Below are 15,934 nucleotides of genomic sequence, written 5' to 3'. Positions count from 1 at the left end.
CAAACATGATTGTTATATATTCACATGGGATTGTGTTTTTCTGTGTTTAGTTATTTCGGTCTCATATTTTACAGATATTACACAGGGAAGAGAAACCGTCCACACTTATACTTTGAGCAGCTTCTTTATCTCAATAATTGAGATAGGTCTTCTGAAATCACACCGCATAAATAAAAGGCAATACTCAAGTCATGGAAACGTGTATAAACCTCATTTCTCTCAGCTAATGCTCATGCTGAGATTTGCGCAAGAGACAAGGATCCCCAACACTGTACATAATAAAGTGGCTCCTAACAAGGCTGTCTGAGACGATCCAGATAAAGACCAATACGTTATATTCCCTCCTTATCCCATTAATTCCCCGCGTGGCAGTAAAGGGAAACGTTATAAACTCCAAGCAAATGCCCCAATTGCATTTCTCAAGTGATAAATATTTCAGCAGGCTTGAGAACATATTTAAACCACATTCAAGGTTTGCCCCCACTTGCGCGATTATGATCCTGCTCTTTCCTTTTAGAGATAATCAATGAGTCATGTTGTGCCTTTGCCGGAGTCCTCCGTTTTTTTGTGGTGAATAGAGTGAAAATGAGCACGTGTGTGCATGTGCGTGTAATGAAAGCTTCGAGATGAAGCACACTGTGAGTGTCATTAATCTATATGCTCGGGAAATATATAACCAATTGTCAGACGGACGCAAATAGATATTCCATCACCTATGCAATTGGCTTTTAGCAAGCGTAGCGGGTGTAATACTGCACGTAAGATGTACTTGGACTGCTCTGTTGATTATAAAATTATTTCATCTTTCTTGAGAAAAAGGGACAGTAATCGACCTCAAAAAGACATATAAAAACAAGAAATTTGAAGGATTTTAAAACCTGTATTTATTTATCCTGGTATTTACAACGCTCTATCATAATCACTCCAACATTATTTAAATGGTTTATGTTAAATGATTATGTTAAAAACAGACTTATCCATCAGCCAGATGCAATATTAGCTAGTTTTGCCATTTGGGAGTTCAGTATGAGTTTTCTCATCATACAAGAGTATTTTTTGTGTGTGTTGTAACACATTTTTCATTTAGCTCCATTTTAACATGTTATATTTTAATAAAACAAGAACACTATTTAGTGGAATTATTATTATTTTCCAGGTGCTGTGTTTGTGGGTTTGCAGTTGAGTCTCTCTAACTGGGCTTTTACCATGCATACTATTTGCCACTTGAGCAGGTTTTTATACTTTTTACTTTGAGTATTTTAATTTCCTTTCTTGCTGGCCCTTATGTTTGCTAGGTTGCTTAATTGCTTGCTCACTTGTTGCATTTGATTACACTTCCAGCAGTATCCTTTTGTTGTTTATTAAAAAATTAACAGAATGGCCTCGGGGTGCTGTGTAGTAATTTAGCAGCAGCGGAGTGGATGACGTCACACGCTAGTCCAGGGGATGGCAACCTATGGCACGCGAGGGGTTAACCAGTGGCACGCGAGCGTCCAGCAAAGTAATAATGATTTTTTTTTAAATGCGCATTTTTGCCTGAAATTTAGACATTTTCATTGCGTGCTTTCTTTGTTTAGCGGCTTTACTGTGTCTGCCCGGTGACTCGCAGAGGAGGAGAGATCTGTTTTAACCCTCCCACAGAAACACTGGCGGGCGATAAATGACGGCTCCTCGAGCTGAAAAATCGCGTTCTTTCCAGCCAGCGTGGACAGACGAATGAGGCTTTGTGCAAAAAATGTCTGTGCTGTTTGTGCATTATGCCTTGAGAGCGTTGTATCTTGCACGTCAAGTGTTAAACGTCATTACCAGATGGAATATGAACATGAATTCAAGGACGAGTCTGAAAAGGCAGATAAATTAACCCCCCCCCTCTCGTGAACTCGCATTCTGCTGCGCTCCGACAAAAGCGATCGCATTCTATATAATAAGTTTATTAAAAGAATAAAGCGAGCTAATTAAACTATTAGGCGATCATAGTCTATATAACGCGTTTATTAAAACAATAAAGCACATTCTACAAAATGCGTTTGTTGACGCAAAAGAAAAAGTCACCTACACCGGAGACAAATCAATGTACACTAGGATATCCACGATCACAACTAATTGTACACAAATAGCCTTTATTTGATGTACTATAATAGCCATATGTTATGCATTTTATTTTGAATGAAACCTTGGTTGCATTGGATCCCGCGGTGTAAGCAAATCTTTTTTTTTTTCATTTAAAATCGGACTTCCCTGTTTATACTGTTTGCAAAGTAAGACGCACTTTAAACCTATTATGATTTTTTTGGCTTTGGGATCCAACTACACAGGAATGCCTCCACTTTGTGATGTGTTACTGAATAGGTGTTCGACAAATCTAGTTTGTTTTATTACTAGTATTATAATTAATACTAGACAATTACCGCGGCAATTGTAAGAGTTGTCCAGCATATACTCCCTGTGATCTAAATTATTTATGCAACAGTGTTGTCCCATAGTGCATTCAAAATCTGACATCATTTATGCTACAGTGTCCCTCACCTATTGAACAATAGCGTTTATTGTAATTTCATATTCTGTATTTGCTGCACTATAAAGTGCACCAGCTTATTAGGCACACCCCCCATCATTTTTGAGATATATGTATTCATATATAAGAGATCAAATGCAATTCACAGTAAGGGTAAGGCTTCCACTAAGAAAAAATAAGTACCATATTTGTGAATTGATTAAGCAGTCAAAATACATTTTGTACCGGATGAAGAGAAAAGGCATTGTGGAAAGTAATCCGATCATCCTGAAATATGTAAATAAAAACATGGCAGCACATATTCAACAACGTTTGTCACTTTTTGTTTTATTTACAGATTGTTTATCACCTTCTGTTTTCACATTTCTCTAACATGTGTATTTGGTACCATGACTAAAATTTTATAATGAGTTGAGACCTATTGCCTTTTCCTATGTCATCCCTGTCTCTAGTTGCCTACTGGTTAAGTTTTCGCTTATCTGGTTTGATCCCTGTTGCCACCATTGGCATGCAATTGTGGTCAGTGAAAATATTCAAATATTCAGCAGTACACATTCCCATTTTTTTGTGCTACACAAGCTTATAAGGTGCACGTTCAAATCTCTGTCCGATTAGGGAATTTTGGGTGAATACATTAGATACCGTTCTATACTTTTTTTTTTTTTTAGTAATTCAATATAATTCATAGGGCAGCACGGTAGAGCAGTGGTTAGCGCGTGTGCGGCACAGTTCTGAGGTCGTGAGATCCGTTCCTGTGTGGAGTTTGCATGTTCTCCCCGTGCTTGCGTGGGTTTACTCCGGGCTCTCCGGTTTCCTCCCACATTCCAAAAACGTGCATGTCAGGTTTTTTTTCCCATCTGTCCAACTAAGAGCTAGTTTAATTTTGGTATCTTTCTATATTACCTGGAGCCTTCTAGTGTCTGTTGTGTGTCTTGGAGTCCATTCCACTTCCCTGCTTGCATTTGTAGATACAATGACCCATCTTCAACAACAATGAAAAGCTCTGTTAAAGCTTTAAGGCAAAAAAAACAAAAAAATAGTAAAACGTGGCTTCTCTAAAACAAACAGTTCTCTAACAATGACAAAGGAATACATAACATGACAGTAAAGGGTTTGTCTCTGCACACACAGGAGAAATTGGAAGAGACGAGAGGGGGAGAGACTGCAAAGAAGTCAGTCATTCAACCCTGACAGCACATTGGAATACAAACACACTTTAGCTTCGTCTCTAACTGGGACAGTTAAGACTACCTGTGAACACCTGGGCTACCTCCAGGCGCAACACATCATCTCCTGGGGCTCTTCACCTGACAAAAAACGGGAGCACCTTGTAGCTTCCCATACTGCATGAGAACCGCCTGAAGGAGGCTGATAATCACTCATGCGGCCAAGAGGGACAGGGGACCTGGAATTCGCTTTTTACATTCATTATCGGTGAAGGAGGACGGTTAAAAAATAAATACTTAAACACACATTTAAAAACGTTTTTTATTTTTTTCAATTAATACAATAACAATAAGAATTGTCTATATTGTCATTGATAACAACATAGTAAACATTGTTTACAACAAGATTAGGCACGAGGCATTAATCGTATCATAGCGCGTCATCACAATTGTCTTATTAAAAATGGTTTTGGTCAATGAATGAGTGAACTAAAATGGTTGTGCATCATTAAAGCATTACCTGCGAATCGAAATCATTTTTTAGGAGGCGCTTCCCTTTTTGTCAGGGTCATTGGCACATGAGAATGAAAAACCCAAAGAGTAAGACTGAGTCCAGACGGAGACTAAAATCCCGAAATTGGGGTACGAAGAGCCCAAAATGTAATTGTTTGGACGTATATGTATCGGTAACGATTAACCTCGAGATGTAAAAAATCCAGGGAGAAAACAAAATTACTTGAGACTCGAATTTGAAAGGCAGCTGTTCAGTAATTCTCGTGCTGTTTTTTTTTTTTTTTTTTTATGTAAATGAGTCAACAAAACAAATGTTCCAGGGCAGCTTGTCTGGGGTATTTTTTTAATACTAGTGAAACACACCTGTCTGCGGGTGAAATAATAAACGTGGATAATAAACGACAATGTATTTCAAGTGATGAGTAAACAAAGGCAAAAAAATAATTACATTTTATTGCAAAATTGATTCTAATTTTGAAAATTGAAAAATATTCTTATTATATTTAGAATTTTAATTGCTCTTGTTTTCATTGGTAAAAACATTCTTTACAACAAGATTAGACATGGCACTCCAGGAGAAACATCTAATAAAAGTTAACAAGAGACAAAAAAGATAAAAAGGAATGCCAGGATAATTGGGTAAACCTTATCTACGAGGCAGTGCACTCAGCCCGCCCCTGCTCTGAGCAATGGTCAAACAGGGATAATGGATCACGGCCATAACTGTGCATTATATTTTAGACGTGCTAGAGCAGCATGGCATGGATCCCTTCTGCCACCTACAGCAATATGCAATTGGGAAAAAAGTGTGATAATAGCAAGCATAGCAGCAACCCACTTCCAATCAAGTCAATAAATAAGATATTAATGCAGATTGTTCCATAAATTGGCAAACGTTTTCCACAGTCTTGTACTCTTGTTAAGTGTGATTTTTTTGTGTGAAAAAGTCCAAGAATTGAAAGTTGAAACTGTTTATGATTTAAACAGGGATCAATTGAATGTCTCATTGAAAATGAACAGGACTTTGAGGATAATTCGCGTTGTTTGGTGGGAACTCTGTAAATGTAAAATTGGAACCATGTATACGTTTATTTTTGGAATATGTTGAGGTTTGGAGATGTTTACATTGGTTGAGACATTTGTAAGGACAAGAAAGACAAGAAACATATCCCCAAGACTGTTATGCAGAGTTTATACTTGTACAATGGTGCAGCTTGGATCAACTTATTTCTGTTTAATTAGGATTAAAACAAAACATACATCGCAATTTTAATGGCATGATCCATTTAGAAGACCTCCAACAGCAGAGTTACCACACCAATATCTTTCTTGTAAATAAAGTGAGTGTGAATTTCAAGGAAAACATAACCAACAACCACGCACACTTCTTTGCAACCTCAAATGAAAAAAAAAAATATTGGGCAGTCATTTATTATATGCGCTACATGCATCAGAAGATGAATCAGATAACTTGGATAACTTTAGATGTAAAGTGATCATATTCAGAAAAAAACTGGAATGGAAGAAAATGTGCAAAACACAGTAACTATTAATTTATCTTGATATCATATTTTGACACCTGGGGAGCATAAACCCTACCATTTAGCTGTGACTCATTGCACATAAACAAGCCTTTACACCAATGAGTCTGATATTGACACAAGGAATTCAGGGCCAAATGAAAAACTAATTAAATGAAAACATGTTCTACGTCGAATGTTGTATGTGCGTCTACTGTACACACATTGCTCTGTTTAACATTTGTAACTTAATTCTGTTATGTTTCAATAACCAGATGCACCTTTCGAGTCCACAGCAAGGTTAGGCAAACATACCCGAGTTAGGGTTTTGTCGGGATGTGCACACATCTTTATTCTTAATGCGCCTATCTATAGCTTAGGCTTATGGTAAATAAAATCAGGTTCATGGGGAGCTCATGTAATTTGTTGTGGTCTTGACCGTTAAGGTCACTCACAAGTCATTATCAATTAAAGTCTCCTTCATTAGTTAACCCTCTGTCATCACTTTTCCTTATTATCCAAGGTGTAAATGTCAACTTTCGTCAAATCCAGTACACATACCGGTGCGATGAACTAATTAGTTTATAGCTAGTCTGTAAGCTTTCGATAAGCTTGGCTCTGAGTTCTGTAATTTGATTCATCAACACCCATTTTAATAGGAAATCAAAAGGTTCTGGATAAAAAAAAAAATCTTTAAGTTAATAAGGGTTTTAATAGTCCCATTCTGGCTTTTAAGCTTCACTGTTGCTCAATTGGTTCTGAATTAAAACTATTCTATAACTGAAAATACATGATTATATGTCTGGATAAGGCTATTTGTTGACATGAGCGTTCAAGTCTATGTTTGGATAACCTTGGAAACCCCTTTACAGGAAAAAGGAAATGAGGGACCACCAACGTTTTGCGACTTGGCTTTACCAGGGTCAAAGATAGAGGGATGCCTCGGACTCAAGACAAGACGCCATTCACTCGTTCGTTCGACATATCAAACCCCAGGCTCGGACTAATCAATTTCAGAATGTTTTGCCTTTGTTTTAGATCCGATTGTGTAAATGATTATTATTGAACTCAGCTTTCTTTGGTGTTGTTTCCTTCATGTTTTCAACAGAGAAGATAAATGTGATTTAAATTAATAGCTCCCTCCAAATAACTCCCTGGCTGGTAAATGATGCGTTCATCAGATACAGCGAGCCAATATCCTTTGATTCATGACATCCCTTGCCATGTGAAGGATGTCCCAAAAATCTTATTACGCTTTAATAAAGCATACCTGTCACTAATCCTTTCGTTCATTAATCAGTCGGAGACAGTAGGTTTCTCAGTGAGATGGTGTGAATGAGAGTGCTTGGGTTGTCTGATGAAGAAAAATGGCAATAACCTGTAGTGATAGATCTTGATGGCTAAGGTGAAGTCAATGGCCAATTTGCAAAGCCAAAATTTGCATTGTGGCATGAATAAAAGAAGAGCCATAATTATTAGATTTGTCCGAAAAATTAGTCGAATTCAGTCACATTTTAGGTATCTTAATTTACACATTTTATCAATCTGAAGAATGGATTATAAAAAAACTACAAGTATTCAATGAAGTTTGACATTTATGCTGTAGTTAAGAGAAGGGGGGGACACCTCTAATATGTTATTTTCAACCACCTTACTCTGCTCTTTTCCTAAAAACTTGCAACTCATCTCATCTCATCTCATTAGCCGTACCGCTTATCCTCAGTAGGGTCGCGGGGGGGCTGGAGCCCATCCCAGCAATCATCGGGCAGTGGGCAGGGGACACCCTGAACTGGTTGCCAGCCAATCTCAGGGCACACAGGGACAGACAACTCATTCGCTCATTCACACCTAGGGACAATTTGGACCGGCCAATTCACCTGAAATGCATGTCTTTGGAATGTGGGAGGAAACCGGAGTGCCCGGAGGAAACCCACGCAAGCACGGGGAGAACATACAAACTCCGCACAGAAAGTCTGGAGCTGGATTTGAACCCACGACAGGTTCCCATGACATGAACTGTGCCGCACAAGCGCTAACCACTGCGCCGCCGTGCTAACTTGCAACTCGATGGTTGCAATTTTTAAAAGTGGACTATAAAATGAGGCCATAACCAGGCTCTATGTGTTACGATTTGGTGGGTGTACCCAAACGCGGACACACGAACGGGTTTGAGATATTTATCTGGGGGGAAAGGGAAATAACAAAAAGTGCACTGCACCGGGCAACAAAACACAGCCTGGATAAGACGGGGACTAACGTAGAACATATGAACAAGACTAACCAGCTAGTAGTCAAGGAAGCAAAGACGAAGTCACTAACAAAATGTGTGCAGTCTTTAGTTGGACACAAACAAAGGGTTGCGAAACAAGCGCAGGTAGAAATACAACAATGAAGGCAATGCTAGCTTCCTGCTGGCGGCACAGTCATTACTGTAACTGTGGGGTAGATATTGAGTGTCAGGCGTGGGTAACTAGCCAGTCAATTTGTCCGCTTGTGCCCTCTGGAGGATGGTGGCGTACTATGCAAGCAATTTATAAAATTAGCGAACAAGATCGTCCACCTTTTGCCACTTACACACTTTCCCACAATAGTGGTTGTGATCCGTACCATTTCACTCACTGAGGAAGACAATTACCGAAGTCCAAAAGTGCATGGACACGGACGTTTTTACCTTTGTTTTGGTTCTAAAACTATCACATCAGAAGAGCAGAAGTAAAAATAATCCGTCACTTAAATGTGTGAGTTTTTCTTCAGTGTGTTTATTTCTTCTCTGATCCCTTAACCACAAGGGTTGTAGGGGTACCACTTTCTGTCGTTTGTCTTGGGCAAGTACAGCCTGGCGGCGCCCATCTGTCTCCAGGCCGTTTTTTTTTTTTTTTTTTTTTTTTTTTTCTTTTGGTAGCAGTTTGCTGCCTTACCTGAAAACAGTTAGTACTAGTTTCTATAATTACCCGTTGCAGAATAATCCTCTAAATCTGACTGTTTTTCGTTATAAAGTTTCACCTCGACAGGCAGAGTATCGGTACTACCATCTATATCAAAACCAATGCCCTTTCTGGTACTGGTTTTAGTACCCAACCTTAGTTATAACATGGCCTGAATCTAAGTTTAGATGCTCCTGTGTGCGCCAGTGTCAGATATTGTGGGCAAGTCATGGCAAAAAAGAAGTCATTATTTTTACTTCAATCTTATACTAATTGACAGTTGTGCTGCTTGTTATTCTTTTGTGTGACATAGTACAATTATCCTCTTATGAGTGAAGCTGTACTTGTTAGTCTGATTGAAGTCTGTTCCAGCAGTGAATCCTTGACTGCAAAATGGAAACAAACTCGACATACACTGCATTATTGCATCTTCAAGTGCCGTCATCTTGGTAATAAGAAATCATTTTCAAAGGGAGGATGTTAAAGTGTAACAGAAATTGTATTCGTCAATTATCCTTCTGTGTGGGAAATGTCAATTGCTACAGGGGAAAAGTGACCTGAGCAGTATGTGTGTGTAGGTTGCCCAGGGCCAAAAATTCAGAATAGATTGCTCAATTGTTTGGTAACCATTTTTTTGTAATGATTGTTTTAAAGAGTGTGATGGGGTTTGCAGTTGTGTTTGTGCATCTTGCAGAAATAAAACAATTAAGTTGTAAAATCAGATATACAAACACTTAACTGACAAATGTGTTTTGTTCAGACATAGTGTTGAAAGCCGGTCCGTATTTGCTCCTTACTTATTCCTAGTAAATGTTCCCCATGCTTGGAAATTGTCTGGTTGCTGCCCCCTTTGGGAATTGGGGAGTTTTTCAAGTAAATGTAATGAAAAACCATCCAAGATTGGCAGCTGAATGCTTAAACCAACAAAGGATTGCCTCAATGAGGGGTCAGAAGTGAAAATAGCATCAGCCTTTGCCTTTGGCCGCCCCCGTCGGGCTCACTGATATTACAAGTTACCAAATTTATATTTGCAATAACAAATTGACTCCAATTGGTCTAAGTGGGGATCAGGACCTGGCTGGAAATGTGCAGTGCCACAAGGAAATAGGTTTGTGGACATTGACCTTGACAGGGTGAACAAAAAAATCACACGTGCATTTCTGTGCACAGTGTGTATTACATCCACATTTGTCTGATAGCATTTTTGGCGATCAATGATAAACTAGCAAACACATTTTTTGTATGCATACAGAGACACATCGCTACCTCGTGCTTCTGTAATCGCTGGGTTACTCCATTGCGGATTTTGAATTTAATTGATATTTTCTTTATTGTCACATCATTGTATCGTGCTTTTTGTTCCAATAGAAAAAAGACAGCAGGGAAACATGGAAGGCGCTCTGTGTTGGGTGGTTGTGACTGTCTGTGTGCATGACTGTGATAGACCCCTTTATACTCTGCACTTCAGTTATCGCTGGTTCAATCATTTGCGGGAAAAATAAATAAAAACTGAATTCATTATGTGCCATAACATTGAAATATATTTTCAGAAATGTTTTCCTTGGTTGCCAAAATGTAAAAATAAGTTGTTTTATGTTGTTTTACTTTCTAAAGTATTCTCAAGTATTTGGTACAGCTCTTCTATGAATATCCGGCCCACTATATGCCAGGAATGGGTTTGTCGACACTCAGTGCCTAGTTTCGGTCCTGTATGGCAGTTGTGCAGGTGACTAAACGAAAATAAAACAGTTCTAAAAAAAATTAAAAAACAAAACATAACATTGGCGATGAAGATGGAGCTTCCACTCTAGCCTCTGCGGTTCCTCGTCCATTAATATGTCAGCCTCGTGGATGGTACGATTGCTTTTATAGAAACTTATAATGACGTGCAAGGGAATGCAATGCTAGTCCATAGCCTGGTCAGTGAGGGCCAACCTTCAGACCCTGGAACCCGCCAGGAAATTTGCGGACTGTATTGCATAGATCTTTGCTACTCCACGACTGTCATAGTGCAGCGGGTTATCTTCCGGCATCGAAAGATGTCCAGTGAGTCGGTCTGTTACGTTGCTGACCTCTGAGGCTTAGCCAGCGTTGTATTGTTAATAACAATTTGGTTCTCTCTCTCTCTCTCTCTCTCTCTCTCTCTCTCTCTCTCTCTCTCTCTCTCTCTCTCTCTCTCTCTCTCTCTCTCTCTCTCTCTCTCTCTCTCTCTCTCTTTCTCTCTCCCTCTCTCTCTCTCTCTCTGTCTCTCTCTCTCTCTCTCTCTCTCTCTTTGTCTCTCTCTCTCCCTCTCTCTCTCTTTCTCTCTCTTTATCTCTCTATTTCTCTCTCTCTCCTTCTCTCTCCTTCTGTCTCTCTCTCTCTCTGTCTCTCTCTCTCTCTCTCCATCTCGAACTATCTGAATCTCTCTACCTCTCGTTCTCTCATTCATTATTTCACTTTCTCTTTCTGTTGGTTGGTTGTGTAGTCCCTTTGATCAAGGTTCGTCCAAAGAAAAATATAAATATTTATTGACTCATTTAAAATATTTGCTGCCCCTCTCTCACTTGATCTCGTTATCCTCACCCCCCCCCCCCCCCCCTCTCTCTATCCTTCTCTCTGTCTCTTTCTCTCATGCTCTCTCTCTCTCCCAGTCAGCAGGTCCCCTCTTGAAGGCCTCCCAAAAAAATAAAATGTGGACACTACTTTGCAGACTTTCACTTTTTGCCTGAGTTCAACTTGTACCCCAGAAGGACATATAATAAAAAACATGTATTTGGCTAAAGAGGTGAATTCATTTACTCAACCTTGTGCTCACAGTGTTATAAATTGTGAGTGTGTCTAATATAAAATGTGTCACTTTCAAACATAATTGATGATAGGAGTTCAATTTGCAGTTGTAAGACACAATACTAATACAATATAGATTGGGATTGTTACAAGAAAAGAAAATGTAGCAAACTCACTCATATATTTTCTTTTCTGCTATTTTTACACATTCTCTATTGTACAAACTTTTTTTTTTACAAACAGCTCCTACCGATGGTATCATGTTATCGGTGTAATAAAACTAAAGTGGCGGGCCGGAAATTGAAAGTGTATTCATACAGGAAATAACAGTGCTCTGTCAAAATCTACAGGCGAAAACATGTGTTCGTCCGAATATTGTTTCCTTATCTGATCCCAGAGGGAAAATGTGGCCTGACATTGTGTTCAATTTTTTTTTTTTATTAGTATTTTCTAGCTATTTTTATTCCGGAGTTTATTGCTCTCAAAGTGGATAGACGTGGTATTGCTTACACAATGTTGTAGCTGTTACTCTTCTTTTTATTACTGTTGAATTAAAAAAGGACCACTTGAAAACAGGTGCATTTATGAGGTAATAACTTCAATATCTTTGAAGATTGGATTGTGTATGTTTTTTTGGGGGGGTTTGTGGAACTACCAAAATATGTTTTTTTTTGTACATCGTGTCAAAACATTAAACTAAAATATTCCAGTAGCATTTGTAATGTTGTTTTGGCAGATAAATTAGCTATTTTTACTATAGAATTAAAATGATAACTTTTTTCAAGATAAATAAAAATGATCTTTCGTATTGTTCACACAGCACATGTGCAGATAGTTAATAATTGCCCTACCTTTATTTGTACACGCATTGAAAGATACTTAAGATTTGTCCTCATCCCCATAGCATTCAAATTTATTTTACACTAGTTTTATTTCATTTTCTCAACTTTTAATTAATCGTGCAAAAAATAATAACAATAATCGTAATGGAAGCCAAAATACTATGGGAATACAAAGAGGTTTTAGACTATTACTTTATCACTATATCACTGTAAAAGTGGAAAGGATACATATTGTGGCACATCTGTTTTGTTTCTGAAGAATCCCATCCACTTACGTAGATACTAATCCAACTTCATCTCGATCCATGAATGGCAGGGGGCGTATAAACACTATGTAAGACGTTTTGCATAGACATTGTTCACATGGAGGGGGTATATTGTTTTTTCTGTCAATTAAAAAGTACTGCATTATTGTGAGTGAGAGAAAGTAGTAGCCTACTCGAAGTCTGTCTAAAAAGCCTTTTGGTCTGATGTGTTGAAAAGGATGTGCCTTTCTAATATTTTGTTTCAGTTTCATTGCTTGGTTATTTGTAAGTTATGAAAGCCCACAATACCGAAAGGTGATAACATAAGTCACATCGGTTATCATATAATATATGCAAGTTGATAAAAGTAAATATGAAAAACGTTACATGAGTTACTGTCCATCCTTTGTTTTTTTCTCTTCTGGTGTTATGATAATTATTAATTTGCTGATTAAAATGACACTAGACAATGTTGCAAAACCTCTTATTTGCATTCAATTATATAATGGCTTCTTGCTGAAATGTATATTAAATATTCTCATCACAACTCAGCTGAATGCCACCTTTTGTGTGCAAAGCTCTCCCTCTTACTGCTAATTGATTTAAAAGAAAAGAGTGTTAAAGTCTTGGTGAGAGCTGACCCTGGTTCTTGGGGAACCTCAACCCAATTAATCACAAGATGCAAGCACAGATGCTTGGAGCTAATAAACAGCACTCAGAATCTCAAATGTTTCTTGCCCAACCACTCAAGTGATTGCACAATCTGCTAAGTATTAAAACACACTCAGTGGCACTTCAAACAAAGAAGTGTGAAGTGTGTTTTTAAGTGTTTGTTTTACCTCTAAACCATTTTATTGCTACTTCTAATATAAGCACTACAATTTTAAGCAAGATATAATACCCATTTTCTATGTGTTTCGTGTCCTGTAATCACAGGATTTAAAGGATTATGGTAACTTAATTTTTCCAACACATTTTACAGGGATTATTTGAACAATGTGTGACACGGTGGTTTACTCCCCTCGACAAACAAAAGCTCGAGCGTGATTTTACTGTTTCAAAACACTCCTGAAGGTGGATTTTTAATTTATTGTTTTGTTGTTTTTTTTTTTTTCACTTTAGGCACGGCTGTGTTAGCTTTTGAAAAGCAATAACACATTTGGAAAAGGGGACACATTGTGTTTTATTTTTTTAATTGAAATCACTTGTTGATGATGTCCCGTAATTTAACGACTATAGCCACATATGATTTTGAGCTGCAATGATTGAGATTTTCAAAGGATAAAAAAAACATTTTTACATACAAATCCTAGACCTGAGTCAGGTGTTGAGCACGTTATTTTAAAAAAGTAAATACCGGTAGCTATAATTACTCACTACTTCTTCCAAAAAGTTAGTGACTGATTACTCAATAGTGAAATTAATTAGATACTAATAAAACAACAACAATTTAGTTACCTTAAAGAAAAAAAAAAAAGAAATATTCTGAGCAAATACAAAACACCTCGTTCACATGCAGAGATGGGAATTCGACTATTTTTAGAGAAGTGGCTTTTTTGGCTCGGCTCACTGAAGAGGATCTTTCATATCCCAAAAGGCTCTATAGAATTGTTTCCATTGCTTTAATCCCTGAGTTACCAATTAATTATGAATTGATTAATTAGTTATTGTTTATGTAATATTATGCACGGATTGACTAAAAATGGGAAAAATAGATGAGAACAAAATTGGGGAAAACAAAAGAAACAAAGGGCGAATACAATAACAAAATGAAAAAGAGAGACAAAATAAGAAAAAAAAATGCTTTTAAATGTATATATTATATCATAGATATTATATGAATTTATAAACACATTAACACCGTAAAATACAGAAAGTTTAAAGAAAATATTAATAATATATAAATCTACAAAAACAAATAACAAAAAAACAAAAAAAAACATTTTTTCTGCAGAGTCAACAGCAGAGAATACAAATAAAAGCATGTTGACCAATCACAAAAGAAAAACGACCTTTTGGAGGGAACCAGGTGTTAATGTGTGGGTAGCCGGCTCCTTCCGTTCACATCCAAGAGCCCGTTCATAGAGATGTTTCGACAAGAGTTGGGTGCTGTCAAATATGGGAATTTTTTCACAACTCAGCCCTCCTCGCCCTTTCTTTCAGCACATTAGTGAAAACTATATTCGTAATCACTAGCTGACTATATCACAGTCACTATTTTGAACGGTGACCCGAAAAGACTCATCAGGTGTGCGGGGCTTGGCCACCGTTGGCGTTCTACAGTCAAAGTAACGCACCACTTTTGACCGTCAGTTTGGTTATCCCGTTACAGAAAAAAAAGTAATGTGTTACGTAACTGTGTAAATTGTTACGCCATTATCCCCAACACCTAACCTGACTATAAACTGCCTGTGCCCAAGTTGAAAAGTGAGATATAACGAAAATCGGTACAAAAACAAAAGTGTTTACTCTTAAACAACAAACACACACGGGTACTCTTGCCTCTCAACCTTTGGGAAGGGGCCACTTAAAAGAAGGAAGTGGATCAGAATCACACTTAACAGTTACGTGAAGTCAGGGGAGGCAAGTAAGGCACAGCACCACCTGTCATCATTGAAGTATAAAATTAAAAATTGTAATAAATAGATGTATTCAGTGTTAGTTTTTCTTATTCAAATTCTCAATGTCGTTTTATTTTTAAAAATTGCTGAATTTTCACATCATGATATCAATAGTATTAATACAATAGTATGTAACGTAATACTCTGCTGATTATATGCAGATCCAGAGTGAGGCATGCAATTCTCTTGCCTCATGGCAGACACCAATAGAGAGATTAAGGACGCTGGTATTAGCAAGCTAAGAGCAAGTCAAGCCATCGAACATTTTTCTTCTTGTTGCATAGACTCTTTTTCATAACGGAGGATTACCTATCTATTGATGCTTTCATGCAAAAGGAGCCATGCATATACTTTATGCTACAGTTTATATATTGCTTTTTTGCTCTGCCAATAAAATGATGAACGAGATGTAAGTTTATTTACTTGGAAATCTCACCAGACACAAACCTCACTGCGCATGACCGATACTTAAGTCTACTGTTCACAGTTCACATGTCGCATTGTGACTTATGTGTGCACGGTCTATTTATCTACCGTACTGTCTACATGTGTGTCTTAGTGTAGTGTGTCCTTGCATTGTGTTTTTGTGTTTGTTTTGATATTCTAGACACTGAGGGCTGAGAGAAACTCTATTTCAATTTTCTGTTTTTGCTGCAGAATTGACAATACAGTTGACTTTGACTTTGACTTAACCACCAGTGTCTCTTGGGTACCACTTTCTATGTGACATGAAACAGATAGTTATGAATAGCAGGAGGATCATCCTGATCTCACTCAGAAACAGCACCTTCATCATCACCGTTGTTTTCCAGTGTTAAG

This window comes from Urocampus carinirostris, chromosome 2 (assembly GCF_059441175.1).
Source record: "Urocampus carinirostris isolate Australia breed hairy pipefish chromosome 2, RoL_Ucar_1.0, whole genome shotgun sequence".
Classification (NCBI taxonomy): Eukaryota; Metazoa; Chordata; class Actinopteri; order Syngnathiformes; family Syngnathidae; genus Urocampus; species Urocampus carinirostris.
Note: the sequence above shows the minus strand (reverse complement) of the source record.